The sequence below is a fragment of the Prionailurus bengalensis genome, chromosome B4 (genome assembly GCF_016509475.1).
Source record: "Prionailurus bengalensis isolate Pbe53 chromosome B4, Fcat_Pben_1.1_paternal_pri, whole genome shotgun sequence".
NCBI classification, from domain to species: domain Eukaryota; kingdom Metazoa; phylum Chordata; class Mammalia; order Carnivora; family Felidae; genus Prionailurus; species Prionailurus bengalensis.
In genome coordinates, this window is record NC_057358.1 from 75,218,569 (window position 1) to 75,232,542 (window position 13,974).

At 40.8% G+C, this 13,974-nt stretch overlaps 1 pseudogene; it reads left to right on the top strand.

The window, feature by feature from the left end:
• Nucleotides 1-1,406: 1,406 nt before the first annotated feature.
• Nucleotides 1,407-2,925, top strand: LOC122472316 (annotated as a pseudogene).
• Nucleotides 2,926-13,974: the final 11,049 nt, after the last annotated feature.

The following is a 13,974-nucleotide window of genomic DNA, read 5'->3' on the forward strand; positions in this document are numbered from 1 at the left end:
TGTTAATTACAGGAAGTAGCTACCATCCTTAGGGCTAGGGGAAAAAGATGAAGTTGGATTGCCAGCCACTACAAGCCTGCAAGAGATTCTCTGTGAGCTGGGACTCACTTCCCTGAAGAGGCGTGCTGCCTGTCCGTGCTGCTATCTCAGGAGTTCAGAGGAGGGAGCCTGTGGAGCTGAGAAGGGGAACTTTCTTGCTGAGAGGGCATAAGGAGACCAGTTCTGGGAGTGCCAAGAAAAAGCTGGAAAGTGGAAGCCCAGCTATTGCTGGGCTGCTAACAGAAACAGCAAGCAGTCTCCCGTTAGTGCCGGAACCTAAGAGAAGTCTTGTCAAATACGCTTTCCAGAACCCGCACTGCACACAATGGTGGGTCTGAAGATGAGAGTTGCCTAATAACTACTATGAACCTCCAGTAGGATAAATGCAAAAGAAACCACACCTCAGCACTGCATAATAAACTACTGAAAACCCAAGACAAAGAAAATTCTCAAAACAGACGGAGACCAAGGACAAATACCTTTAAACAGCACCACCTTTAGGCCCAGGCAACTGTGGCCCGGGGCCTGGACTTAGGGGTTCCCGTTTGGCTTCCTTCCCACCCGTCACCCTCCACAGGGTGAGGGTCCTGCAGAGTCCCGCAGCCAGCACACTGTGGAACTCAGGCTCCAAACAGAACTCTGGGCCCTCAGAATCCCCTGCCCGCACAGCCTCAGGTCCACCTCCAGCGCTCGAAGCCCTCTTTGCACCGCAGGGCGCGCCCCAGGCCTGAGCGCCCAGAGCTCTACGGTGCGGGCTGAATTCCTTAAGCATGCAGCCCCCCACCTCCATTCAGGGACGACCCAAGGGTGGGGAAAGAAAGGCACCTGGGTTAATGGCCTCCATTTTTTTGGTCAGGGTGGGCCTGCCTCGCAAAGGACCATCAGGTGCAGCGGACTCCTCCCAGTCAGGCAGTGGGCGGTGCGAGGGAAGGAGACTGCTGGGAAGGCGGGAAGTTTAAAAGGCCACTCCCCCCAACCCCGCCCCCCGGCCTCCAAGAGCTCGTGCCGCCCTACCAAGAAACGCGGCAGCTGCGCGGGCCTGCGCAGCCCCCCCGGCCACGTGACAGCATGGAGGCAGCGGGCTGTGAGGACAGCCCCTACCTCTTCAAGGTGGTGAAAAGCCTCTACCACCGCGAGGCCGGCATCCCGGAGGACGGGCTGGCGGCACACATCCAGAACCAGGGGAGTGAGGAGAAGAAGCTGCACCCCGGGTGCGTGGCATCCTGCGAATCGTGAAGCCCTGCAACCATGTGCTCAGCCTGCTGGTCCCCATCCCGAAAGACAACGGCTCCCCAGAGGTCATCTGGGGCTATGGGGCCAGTACAGCCGGCACTGCACGCTCCCGTTACAACCAAGGTGTGAATCTAGGGAAGATAAAAGTTTTGGCTTCCCTTATGACGTCTAAATGTGCTGTGGTTGATGTGCCATTTGGAGGTGCTAACGCTGGTGTTAAGATTAATCCCCAAAACTACACCAGTAAGGAAGTGGGGAAAGATCACAAGGGGGTTCACCGTGGAACTAACAAAACAGGGCTTTATTGGTCCTGGAATTGATGTGCTTTCCTCAGACATAGGCAATGTGAGTGAGAGATGTCCTCGATTGCTGACACCTATGCCAGCATCATAGGGCTTGCATAGTGCATGCAAATTAACGCACATGCCTGCTATCCTGGTAAATCCATCAGTTGGGGTCTCATCCGCCAACATCTCCGCTACTGGCCAGTGTTTTACATGGGATTGAAAACTTCTTCAGTGAAGCTTTTTTCGTGAGCATTTTTGGAATGACACCAGGGTTTGGAAAGAAAACATTTCTTATTTAGGGCTTTGGCAATTTTGCACTCTATAGTTACATTATTTTGCTAAATGTGTTGGTGAATCTAATGGGAGAATATGGAATTCAGATGGCATTGACCAAAAGGAACTAGAAGACTTGAAACTGCAACATGAATTGGAGCACCTGGGTGGGCTCAGTCAGTTAAGCGTGGGACTCTTGGTTTCTGCTCAGGACATGATCTCACGGTTTATGAGTTCAAGCCTCACATCAGGCTCTGTGCTGGCAGTGCTGGCAGTGTGGAGCCTGCTTGGGATTCTCTCTCCCTCTCTCTCTGTCCCTCCCTACTCACTCTCTCTCAAAATAAATAAACTTAATTTTTTAAAAAAATAAAGTTGCAACGTGAATCAATTCTGGGTTTCTCCAAGGCAAAGCCCTAGGAAGGAAGTATCTTGCCAGCAAACTGGCATACTTATTCCTACTGCCAATGAAAAGCAGGTAACCAAGTCCAGTGCACCCAGAATGAAAGCCAAGGTCATTGCTGATGCTTCCAATGAACCAACAACTCCAGAAGCTTATAAGATTTTTCTGAAGAGGAACATTACGGTCATTCCTGATTTATACTTGAATGTTGAAGGAGTGACAGTGTCTTACTTTGAGTGACTAAAGAATATAAATCATGGGGCACCTGGATGGCTCAGTTGGTTCACCCATCTGACTCTTGATTTCAGCTCAGGTTGTGATCCCAGGCTTGTGAAACTGAGTCCCTGACCAGGCTCCATGTTGAATATGGAGCCAGCTTGTTTGTGTGTGTGTGTAGTCAGCTATGGCTCTTTGACCTTAAATATGAAAGAGATTCTAGCTACTGCTTTCTCATGTCTATTTAAGATAGTTTAGAAAGAAAATGTAGAAAGCACCATCAAACTTTTCCTATTATATCCACAGCAGGGTTCCAAAACAGAGTATCTGAGAAAAGACATTGTACATTCTGGTTTACCTTACACTGGGGAGTTTTCTGCCAGGCAAATCATGTACACAGCCACAAAGTATAACCTGGGATTGAACCTGAAAACAGCTGTCTATCTCAGCACCATTGAGAAAGTCCTGAGGGTGTAGCTGGTTTGACCTTCAAATAAATGGAACATAGCTGACTACTTCACTACCCTCTTTAACTGTAACTTCTGCAAACCTATCACATGTTTACATATAACCACAAAAAGATTTTTCTCTTAAGGACATCATTCTTAATAAGTCAGTCCAAATCACAACAAGAAGCTAAATGATGATAGAAGATACATGTAAATTGTGTGGAAGGGAAATACAGAGAAGTGAGCAAATTGCTTCATGAAATGGAAGAATGGAAAAGAGCAATATTCTAAAATAAATCTATTCTTTTAACAATGTTATTTTAGGGGCGCCTGGGTGGCTCAGTCGGTTTTGCATCCAGCTTTGGCTCAGGTCATGATCTCGCAGTCCATGAGTTCAAGCCCCGCATCGGGCTCTGTGCTAACAGCTCAGACCCTGGAGCCTGCTTCGGATTCTGTGTGTCCCTCTCCCTCTGCCCCTCCCCCATTCATGCTCTGTCTCTCTCTGTCTCAAAAATAAAATAAATGTTAAAAAAAGTGTAATTTTAAACAGAGATGTGTAATTAAGTTAATGCATTACATATTATAAGTAGGAAAAAAAATAAGTCAGTCCAAATCAGCCCTTTAAAAAGGAAGAAATTAAGGGTGAGAGATCACAGACACATTGATGAGTGTGAAAGTAGAAATTGCCTGTGCCAGAGGGCCACTTGGGATAATTTGCCTTTAAATCAAAAGCCTTTTCATCTAGCTATATGCTCCCAGCTCACAGTTTGTTCCCAGCATGTTAATTACCTTTTGTTTCAGCTGAGCAATCAGTTGTTTGCCTAATTTTACTCTGGCCAAGTCTGAGATGGAACATGCTATAATTTTGATGCATTTAAAAAGTGGGTGTGTGGCATTTTCAGAAGGTAGTATTGTCCTAAAATTAGTTATTATTATTTCACATCAGCAAAATAGCTCGATTTTATAGGTTACAAACAAAAATAAAAGCTGTTTCTTCTATGCATTTTATTCTCTTAGGAAGACACAAGTACATGCTGCTGTAATAAAATTGCCTTTAATCATTTAACAAGCCTAACTTTGACTCAAACAGTAAGTGCTTACAAACATAAATTTAAAAATCTAGTATTTTATGATATAAAATAGCATTACTTATAGCTCATCAGTTCTGTATTGTCCAGCAAAAATAAACAGCCAGATGGAGAATTATTATCTTCAAAACTACAGATGATGGAGGCTATTTTTATTGTAGCTATCTGAATTTGCTAAATATAATTATGACATGTAGTCCAAATAATGCAGTGACCTGCTTACCATGTTAATTTTTCATTTCTTTAGGGATCCATTGCTGAGTAATTGAACAATAATTCAAGTGGAGTAACCCAGAAAAATCTACTTGGTCTCCCTGTCTGGAATCTGGCTAACAATTTAAGCATTACTTGATTTTGTGTCTCTTTTCTTTTAGGAGGCTTCATATGCACACAAGCTTAATTAACAAAGTGGGACTTAAAACATTGGATTGGGTGTTTTGTTTGGGACTTTTTTGGCCAGGACCTTTTGAACAGTGGTATACCAATGAAATACTAGACATTATGTATGTAATGAATGAGCCCTTTTTTAAAAACAATAAAACTCTCAGAAATTTCTAATTATTTTGTAACTTCATGACTTAACCTGGTAATAAAAACAGTTATTAAAAGTCTGCCTTTTAAAAATAATTGAAAGGGAAATATTTTCAGACAAATGACAGCTAAAGACAGCACCAGGATACATTTACAACAGAAATACTGAAAGGATTTCCTTTTATAGAGGCAATATGTTCCTAAATGGAAACATTGAAATAGAGGAGTGGATTAAGACCTACTGAAAGTTTGAAACATGTGAGTAAGTTTGCATGACTATTGAACTGTATAGCAACAATAATGTCTTGAGGATTATACACATACATACATATATGTACATGTACACACACACATATAATCAAAATACATTTCAATAACAGCACAAAAAGTTGGAGAGGGGTAAAACATGTTAAAACTGTGCAATGATCCTTATATTGTCTAGGAAGTGGTAAAAGTACTAATTTATAGGATACATTTGGTAACATCCAGGGTAACAACTAAAACAAGAGTAAAAGATTGCCTCCTAATAGAAAGGAAATAATGGAGTGATAAAATAAATGGGGGGGGGGGAGGTAATCCAAAAGAAGGCAAGAAAGGAGAGAAAAAGGAATATAGAGCAGGTGTGACAGTGGTGAGGTAGGAAGTTAAATTCAATTATATGAGTAATTATGATAAATGTAAATGGACTAAATTCTCTGACTAAAAGAGATTATCAACTAAATGCTACTTAAAAGAGTTGCACACTAAATATCAGGTACAAAAAGTTGAGAATAAAAGGGTGGAAGATGCTGCATCTTATAAATGATTGAAAAAAAAAAAAAAGCTTATAAGGTGCCAATAGGAACCTCGTCAAAACCTCTCCTTTATCTATTCCCAGAGAGAGGTGTGAGAGCTGGGGAGGTAAATCATCATAAGATTATTATAGGGTGGCACTTATAATCTATTCTACTTTGGATGCATGAGGCAAGATCAATATTCAACCAAGATGTGCCTTAGGAATAAATACAGTCTAATTCAAAAGAATAGTAGATAGATTATTTTGAGAAGCTACGTCCCCTTTACCTCAAACATGCAAATGTAGTCCAGGGCCTGGGATGTTGGAGCTGATAACAACAACAACGACAACAACAAAAAACTTTCCAATGTGCAGAAATCTCTTTAAAAGGGTTCTACATTTACCACTCTTCATTATCTTATGAGGCATATATTCACCCAATTGAGCTAAGAATCTCTTTATGATCTTACTATGTCTTTAACAAAAATATTTAAATTTCCCATTCTAGTTGTTCAGTTAAGTCACTACTCCACAGGTGTTAAGTGTTCTTTTGACCCATTTTTGTGTAAGAGTCATATTCAAATGTGTTCCTTGATCCAATGAGGTGTAGGTTATGGCTCCAAATTGGCATAAAATGCCTATTTCCAGGACCTTAATGGTGTTTTAGCTACTATTTCTGTTAAAGAGTAAGAAATAGTTATTTTTGTTAAAAATCCTTTTGAATTCTTCAGAAATATTAGCAGTGACCTTGTGTCATTCACCTGTCAGCTTTGAGTCAGTCTTGTTATTGGGGATTTTCCCAAGGCCAATTTCAGATAGTTTATCTGTTGTTAACATTCAGTAAATTATATTTGTAACTTCCACATTAGTGACTCTGCTAGATGACAGTGGAATATGTTTTTGTAAACTCATTGTTTTATGACTTGGACATGACCATGCCTCATTTCATGTATCCAAGTGATTACCTGCAGTCAGTGGACCAAGGCATCATCTTGGCATTCCAATTCTCCTCTGAAAGAAAAATTGGGTTCTTTTGGGGAGCATCAATATGATCTACTTTAATTTTCTTTCTGAAATTCCACAGGCCTTCCACAGTTGTGTTCTTCACAGATGGTACTCTTTATTACTCATCCATTAAACATTTATTAGCTATACCCTTGGGCCATTGGCTATGGACGAAGAGCTTGTGATACCCACACTTTTTTACATAGCATTTTATGTCAGGACTGTGATCTAGAGCAATATTCAGTTCTTTTTATATTGCTCTATGCACTGCTTTCAGTTCATCCCATTGTGTAGAATTACCTTTACCTTTTTCTTTCTTCTTTAAATTTATTTTAATTCTAGAATAGTTAATATACACTGTTACATTAGTTTCAGGGGTACAATACAGTGATTCAACAATTCTATACACTATTCAGTGATCATGATAAATGTACTCGTTAATTTCCATCATCTATTTCACCCACCTCCCACGAACCTTCCTTTTGGTAACCACCTGTTTCTTCTCTATAGTTAAAAACCTGTTTCTAGCTTTGTCTCTCTTTTTTTTCCTTTGCTCATTTGTTTTGTTTCTTTTTTTTTTAATTTTTTTTAACGTTTATTTATTTTTGAGACAGAGCGAGACAGAGCATGAACAAGGAAGGGTCAGAGAGAGAGGGAGACACAGAATCTGAAACAGGCTCCAGGTTATGAGCTGTCAGCACAGAGCCCGACGCGGGGCTCAAACTCACGGACCGCGAGATCATGACCTGAGCCGAAGTCAGCCACTTAACCGACTGAGCCACCCAGGCGCCCCTGTTTTGTTTCTTAAATTCCACATGAGTGAAATCATATGGTATTTGTTTCCCTGACTTATTTCACTTAGCATTATACTCTCTAGCTCATATCCATGTTGCTGCAAATGGAAAGATTCCATTCTTTTTAATGGCTGAATAATATTCCATTATATATATATACATATATATATGTATGTATATATATATATATATATATACACACACACACACACACACACGTGTGTGTGTGTGTAACCACATCTTCTTTATCCATTCATCTATCGATGGATACTTGGGCTGCTTCATGGTTTTGTTATGGTAAATAATGTTGCAGTAAACATAGGGGTTCATGTATCCCTTTGAATTAGTGTTTTTGTATTTTGGGGGTAAATACCCAGCAGTGTGATTACTGGATCATAGGGAATGCCTACTTTCACCACTTATATTCAGCATAGCATGGGAAGTCCTAGCCACAGAAATGAGACAACAAAAAGAAATAAAAGGCATCCAAATTGGTAAAGAAGAAGTAAAACTTTCACTATTTGCAGATGATATGATACTATATGCAGAAAACCCCAAAGACTGCACCAAAAAAAACTACTAGAACTGGTAAATGAATTCAGTAAAGTCGCAGGATACAAAATCAATGTACAGAAATCTGTTGCATTTCTATACAATAATAATGAAGCAGCAGAAAGAGAAATTAAAACAACCTCATTTACAAGTGCACCAAAAATAACAAAATACCTAGGAATAGAATTAACCAAAGAGGTCCTTTGACCTGTATTCTGAAAACTGTAAAACACTGATGAAAGAAAGTGAAGACAACACAAAGAAATGGAAAGACATTCTATGCTCATGTACTGAGCGAACAAATATTGTTAAAACGTACCTTTGCCTTTTTCAACTAGGGAAATAGCTAGGCTAATGGCAATTTAGCAGCTGGGCAAAGAGCAGCAGACTTCCATAAGAAGTCTTTTTCAGTATAGGAGCTCCCACTGGTGGAGCAAGCAGTCTATTACACGTCAGTGGAAAGAGTCATACAATTCAGACCACTCAGAAACAGGAGAGGATGTTCTATCATTGATCCTAGAGGTAGAGAAAGGCTACCTGCTCGTGAATATGATGCACTTACTCCATTTCAACATATTTGTAAGTATAACGTTTACATTTTCCAAGGAACTGTGTTGCACATCCCTTTCTTTATTTGAATGTCTTTCTCACATCACTCATATCAAAATATATATCTTGGTAAGTTTGTCCTTCAGCCATATGACCTGTTGCCACCAGAGCTTAAGAGCACACTAGTATTTATATCTCAAATGGTTTATACTAAGTTACAGCATAATCTTCTAATTCAAAATACCAGTACCTGCCATTTAGCGTCGGAATTAGACTTCTAATAACTGCAGTCTCTGAGTTTTAGTGGTATACACATATAAAACCCTTGGTCTGTTAGGATTAGATAGTCCCAGAGGTGCCCTTTATATATCCTCAAAGACTTCCTTTGTTCCAGCTCGTTTGAATTTAGTCTTTTTTTTTCCCCTAGTCACTCTATATTACAGAGGACAGGATACTCAAATTCAGTATACGTGTCCACCAGAATATATGTAGCTCCACAAGACTTCGTATCTTTTTCTCATTAGTGGGACCCAGAAGGGACAGTAATTTGTTCTTCACTATTTGTGAAATGTCCCTAAAGGCCTCAACCTGGGATATTCCTGGATATTTGCCTGATTGGCCTTGACCCTAAATCAGCCATCCTTGACTACTTCTGCACATTATAATTTACAAATGCCCTTGGCTTCCTCTTCCAAAGAGGAAATTATCATATTATCAATGTAATGAATCAACTTATTTTGAAACTGATCGTATTTAAATCTCATCCTATCAGGTTGTGATAGTATGCTGCAGCATTCAGTTACCCTTACAGGAGGACAGTAATTGCATAATGGAGTCCATTTCACATGAAGATGAACTGTATACTTGACTGGCTTTCCAAAATGAGAGACAAAAGCCAAGTCACCTTTAGCTAACCAGTCACCTTTAACCTGCTGAATGCTTGAAATGTTGTCCTCATGTCTGGCATAGCAAAGGCTATTGATGGAAGTGCTTTTAAAATGTGGTAGTCAGCAGTCAGCTGTGCAGTGTTTTTTATAAGCCATATAGGAATACTATAGAAAGAATTAGGAGAGACACCCTTCTACAGTTTTCTTAGTAAGGGCTGAGGTTCACTATCCTCTAGTACTCAAGTACTGCTTAATAATTACTATAGAAGAGAGTACAGGCAATGCTTATGTCCCAGTTAGCAAGTAATTAAAACCAGGCAAAGGGTGAATTTGCCCAGCATTTGGCTACAAGCTGGTAATGGCAATGCCCTCTATTCATGCATTAACTGTCTTCTGTATATACATTTGTGACAATGTGATACCATCACTGAGAATCTCTCACTTTCTCGATTATCTACACTTTTACTCAATCCTGGCACCTTCTGCCACAGAATCAGCATACTACCCCAAGGTTTACTTTTATCCCCTTAATGTTGCTTTCTGATTTCCCTAAAAGTATAATAGACATCATGTACCAAAATCACTAGGGAAAATTATATGTTTTCAGCACTTGAAAGCATAGAGGTTATGATGGTCCTACAGTGGGGGTGATCATGGACAAATCTAAAAGATAAGATCCAAAGGTTAGAAATGAAGTTCTCCATGCCTATATCCAGACCTGCCAGGAACAGTTTTCTTCAACAACCATACGATTTAAAATATATATATATACTGGGGCGCCTGGGTGGCGCAGTCGGTTGGGCGTCCAACTTCAGCCAGGTCACGATCTCGCGGTCCATGAGTTCGAGTCCCGCGTCAGGCTCTGGGCTGATGGCTCAGAGCCTGGAGCCTGTTTCCGATTCTGTGTCTCCCTCTCTCTCTGCCCCTCCCCCGTTCATGCTCTGTCTCTCTCTGTCCCCAAAAAAAAATAAACGTTGAAAAAAAAATTAAAAAATATATATATATATACTTTTGATTAGTAACGAATCCTGGGTGAAGGCACCATATCAATTATCACAGCCTGATTTAACTTATCTTCCTCCCTGGTCCAACCATCAGAGTCTACTTCCACGTATATTCCCCAGTTTTCCCCAATATAAATTAGCAAAATCTTACTTCGACTTCTTTCATTTTGCACTTTGTAATTTTCCCACTCCCCAAACTGAGACCATTCTGGGATTTGAGTGCATTAATACATTTAGAAGCAATAAGGGGTTTTGAAGTTGAGTCACAAGGAGAATTGATACCTTCTTGCAAGCTGTAGCAGTTAATGGTTTTAGTGAAATTACAGAATCCTCTCTGGTTAGTTGAAGCAGAAATGAAATCTATTAGCATTCAGTAGCTGGTACTTAACTGCAAAAATCAGGTTAAGGTGATTAAGCTTCCAAAACAATTTCCAGGACTAATCAGCAATTCTATCCTCACCAGAAAGCAGTCATCAACACAGCCATCCCCAGAATTTTGCCTCTCCTGCCACGACCTGTTTAGTTTTCTCTTGCTGTAAAAAAATATTACCGCAGGGACACCTGTGTGGCTCAGTCGGTTGAATGTCGAACTCGGTTTTGGCTCAGGTCATGATCTCACAGTTCATGGGTTCGAGCCCCGTGTCAGGCTCTATGCTGACAGTGCGGAGTGGGCTTGGGATTCTTTCTCTCTCCCTCTCTCTCTGCCCCTCCCCTACTCTCTCTATCTCTCTCTCAAAATAAATAAATAAACATTTTAAAAAACATATTACCACAAACTCAGCTGCTTAACACAATACATTTATTGTATCATAATTATGCTATCGCAGTTTCTGTGGGTCAGGAGTTGCAACTGAGCTAGTCCTCCACTGCACTTGTAATGTTGGCCAGGCTGCCTTCTCACCTGGAGACTCTACTGGATGAAAGTCCTCTTCCAAGCTCAGTCAAATTTTGGGGGAGAACTCATTTCCTTGCAACTTCACAACTGAGGGCCTCAGCTTCTTACTCGCTGGTAGCTGCCCTCAGCTCTCGGAGGCCACCTGTATGTCCCTGCCACATGGCCCTCTATAGGCAGTCACAACATGACACTTTACTTCCTGAATGCCAGCAGGAGAGCATCTCTCTGCACAAAAGGGTCAAGTCCCTTTTTTAATGGCTGATTAAGTCAGGCCCTCCCAGTATAACCCTCCTTTTGACCAATTCAAAATCAAGTGACTTAGGATCTTAATTACCTCTGCAAAATCCCTTCACTTTGCTTTATAACATTACCTAATCAAGGAAGTGGCATCCCTTACCTTCACCATATTCCAGAAGTCACACATTCTGTCCCCACTCAAGGGAAATGTGTGGATTTACCCTAAAAGTGCCCTGAGAGTAAGAGCTGTACATGACCATTCTCAAGAAACTCTGGGCTTCCAGGAGAACCGCTACAATCTTTGTGTGAACATTAAACAGGGACTCCTGTGGGCAGTTACCACTCCCACAAGTTCACCGTTGGCAAGTAGGGATTGGCCTAGATTTTAGACCACCACTCCAACCCAACCTTTATTCAATGCACAAACTGCGTACTGAACCAAAGGCACAGGCTAGGCCAATACCCTGCACGTAGTGGGTGAACATCTGATGGATGAATGTCTTCTAGAATGTCAAATCACCCAGTCTCATCATCTCATTAAACAAAGTCTACCAAAGGGCACATGGTATAATCCTGCCCTGTCCTTTCTCTCTGAAAACACCTTCTATTTTAACTTTTTTTCCTAAGTTTTATTTATTTATTTTGAGAGACTGTGTGCACACACAAGCAGGGGAGGGGCAGAGAGGGAGAGACAGGGAATCGCAAGCAGGCTCCACACCGCTAACACATGGTGCCAGAACCCACAAATTGCAAGACCGTGACCTGAGCCAAAACTAAGAGCCCGACACTCCACTAAGCCACCCAGGCACCCCAGGACACCTCCTTGCTATTACCATCCTTTTGTCCCACTATCCTGCACTCTTCCCAGTGAATCCTTTGGTTATCAATTTCATTTTCTTTTTTTTTTATTGAGGTATAACTCACATAACATTATATTAATTTCAGATGTACAGCATAATGATTCAGTGTTTGTATATACTGCAAAATGATCATTATCGTAAGTCCAATTAACATCCGTCACCACACAAAATTTTTTTTCTCATGGTAATAACTTTTAAGATCCTTTCTCCTGGCTACTTTCAAATACGCAGTACAGTATTATTAACTGTAGTCACCAGGCTGTACGTTACATCCCTATGATTTGTTCACGTATTGTACCTTTTGACCCCCTTCACCCATTTTGCCCATCCCCCATCCCTAGCCTCAGGCAACCACCAATCTATTCTCTTTTTTGTTCATTTTGTTGCTGTTATTCTTGTCTCATTTGTCTTTGTGTGTACTTTTTTGGATTCCATATGTAAGTGAGATGTTACAATATTTATCTTTTCATTTTGGACTTATTTCATTTAGCATAATGCCCTCATTTCATCCATGTTGTCTCAATGGCAATATTTTATTCTTGTTTATGTCCTATATCTTTTAACATCCTTCATCAGATTTTTCGGGGTCAGTTCATAGTGGTTTGGAAAATGTGGCAAATATGAAAAGCGGTTTGCCTATTTGATCATCAGAGAACCAATATGCAGGATTTCTTTTGTGTGTTTTTTTCAAGTTTTTATTTAAATTCCAGTTAGTTAACGTACAGCATAATATTAATTTCAGGTATAGAATTTAGTGACTCATCACTTACATATAACACCCAGTTCTCATCACAAGTACCTTCCTTAATGCCCATCACCCATTTAGCCCATCCTCCCACCCACCTCCCCTCTAGCAACCCTCAGTTTGTTCTCTATAGTTAAAAGTCTATTGGGCGGCGCCTGGGTGACTCAGTCGGTTGAGCATACAGCTTTAGCTCAAGTCATGATTTTTAGCTCAAGTCATGATCTCACGGTTCGTGGGTTTGAGCCCCACGTTCAGCTCTGTGCTGACAGCTTGCAGCCTGGAGCCTGCTTCGGATTCTGTATCTCCCTCTCTCTCTGCCCTTCCCTCACTTACTCTCTCTCTCTCTCTCTCTCTCTCTCAAAAATGAATAAACATTAAAAAAATCTTTTCTTCTTAAAAAAAGTCTGTTGGGGTGCCTGGGTAGCTCAGGCAGTTAAGTGTCCAACTATTGATTTCAACTCAGGTCATTATCTCATGGTTCGTGAGTTTAAGCCCTACATCAGGCTCCTCACTGGCAGTGCAGGGCCTGGGTGGGATTCTTTCTCTACCACTTTCTCTGCCCCTCCTCCCCATCTCTCTCTTTCTCAAAGTAAATAAACTTTATAAAAAAAGGATCTGTTTCCTGTTTTGCCTCTCTCTCTTTTTTCCCCCTAGGTTTGTCTGCCTTGTTTGTTAAATTTCACATATGAATGAAATTATATGATATTTGTCTTTTTCTGACTGACTTATTTCACTTAGCATAATGCTCTCTAACTTCATCCACATAGTTGCAAATGGCAAGATTTCATTCTTTTTTGTGGCTAATGTTCCATTGTGTGTGTGTGTGTGTGTGTGTGTACCACATCTTTGTCCATTCATCAGGACAATGGACAAAGGGGATCTTTCCATAATTTGGCTATTTTTGATAATGCTTCTATAAACATCAGGGTGCATGTTTGAATCAGTATTTTTGTATCCTTTTGGGTAAATGCCTAGTAGCACAGTTGCTGGATCATAGTTCTATTTTTAACTTTTTGATGAACTCCATGTTTTCCAGAGTAGCTGCACCAGTTTGCATTCCCATCAACAGTGCAAAAGGATTCCCCTTTCTCCACATTCTTTCCAACACCTGTTGTTTCCTGTTAATTTTAGCCATTCTGACAGGTGTGAGGTGAT